Here is a 2,263-nt window from a genome sequence, read left to right on the forward strand (position 1 = left end):
GCAATTGATACGCCATATCCTTAATAATCGTTATAGTGGTAAACTGATACTGTAAGCATCACTGCTATAATAATTTCTCAAGTCTCATGATATGTTACACTCCACCCCCCAGTCCCATTTTAACATGAAGATATCTTACAAAAGGTCAAAAGGTGAAACTCCCAGTGCAGTAAACTGGTAAACACTGCAGATGATGGCATACTCTATTCAACAGGTTGATTGCCTATAATTTGACCTCAAGCTCTGTACTGATGAGGTTTTGAGCTCAATTCAGGAGAGAGAGAGAGTATAAGGACTATAGGAAATCTTAACTAGAGACTCAGTGCTTTTGTCATACATGCAAAAAATATATTTTTAAACTTATAGAAATTAAGAATGATTGTGGAATTAAATGAAGGCAATACACAAATCTACCATTATCTGGAATTTTTTTGCATGATATGACTTTATTTGGCCATTTGAGCATTACACTTTGATTATGTCTATATAATCTATTATTTACCTATAGAAGAAGTATCGACTATTGGTAATTTCAAGTTTTTTTTATAATTACTTTAAATGGAATACAATCTCCTTTTTCATTCAGGAATTGTAAGAGTGAAGAATAATCCCATTTACCCCACTCATCAAATGTTTTATAGATGTTTCCTCGTATATACCTTGGACTCCTTCTAATAAGAAAATAATATGAATTCTCAGTGTTTTGTTCTTGGTACTTCAAAAACAGATTCCGGGCCTTTAAGATATCTCCTTACTATCCTGGGACATTTGTTGTTCTTTGCATGTAACAAAAATGTTAAATAAACCCCCTTGACTACTTGATATTCTAAATTCCATATAAATAAATTATTGTTTTATTTTTAAATGCCAAGCTAGAAAAGTTCTTACCACTGCTGCAATGTTATAGCTTGCAATGCTTGGGAGTCCCAACACAATCCATTTAGAATGTAGTGTTAAACCATTCTTCTCCTTTTCCCTTTCCAAATGCAACATCTTATCCCATTCTTTAACCTCCATTTTTTTATAACATTTCCTTCATAAAATGCTCAATTTGAAGGCTGCTGACTAAGACCTAAATTAAACATTTCTAACATAAAAACATTTCCATTTTGTAGTGGCTACATTTTACCAGTTACCAAATCCCTTTAATTATGTTACTTGAAAGTATAACAGCAGCGTTGTGTTTCATACAATATCAGACCCATTTCCATAGGGAAATATCATGCTCATTCTTGAGTGCATTGTTGTATTTGCAGTTCATTATAACACTATGCAGATATTTCCATAACAACAGTTTTTGTTAACTAAACAGCATTTATACACAGTGAACATGTTCAAGATAGTGAAATATTTAGAATTTGTGCTGGTTTGCAATCATGCTGTGCATTTACAGCATTAAATATTTATAACAGTTCAAACAAACAAGCTTACTGCCTTCTGTAAGATAAAACGTCATAGATCCATAGCATTTCATGTTTTACACTCTGTAGGTCCATAGCGGTAATGATTTTGAGGCTCTAATCACAGCTGTTCTCTTAGTTATTATTTTTTTAAGGGAAGGGCAAACTATATTCTTGGGAATGGGGGTGTTGTTCACATATATGTGTTCACATACTATTGCCAAGGCTCTTACTAATTACAGGCATGGATTGCATTGAGACTCTAGTATGAGATAAAAAGCATTCTTATATTTAAAATACATGATATATAAAACTGAATGGGGTTGACTTTGTAAAGGCAAATAGGCTGTTCACTTTGTAATAAAATTGTTACTTTACATGGGAATTTTCACTTAAGTTAGAAAGTGAATGTATAGCTCTACTGACTGCCATCATCCATTCAAGTGCAAGCAAAATCCTGTCATTTTCTGTTTTTTTTTTTTTTTTTTTTTTTTTTTTTTTTTTTTTCTTGCATGAAAATTGAGTACTCTTTGCAAAGTGAATTTTCATCATATTCACTAAGCTGAGGGAAATTCTTCCCTTGCAAAGTGAAAATTCCCTTGCAAAGTATAACAGCCTATTTGCCTTTAGCAAATCAACCCCAGTGCATCTAAAAAGGTTATATTGATCATAGCAATGGTTTTTTAATCAGTTAGTAAAACAATCAAGCTGACTAGTTATTTATAATAATAGACAATTCTTTTAAAGTTTGTATCCAGGCAAAAATGAAACCCTCTATTACTCCCCTCAATGGCTCTGGAATGGAACAGTATGTGACCTCAGTTTTAGGTAAGTTAAAGGGTCATTTAGATAGGGTCTTCTAC

This window comes from Nanorana parkeri, unplaced genomic scaffold (assembly GCF_000935625.1).
Source record: "Nanorana parkeri isolate BGI_ZX_2015 unplaced genomic scaffold, ASM93562v1 scaffold2413, whole genome shotgun sequence".
NCBI classification, from domain to species: Eukaryota; Metazoa; Chordata; class Amphibia; order Anura; family Dicroglossidae; genus Nanorana; species Nanorana parkeri.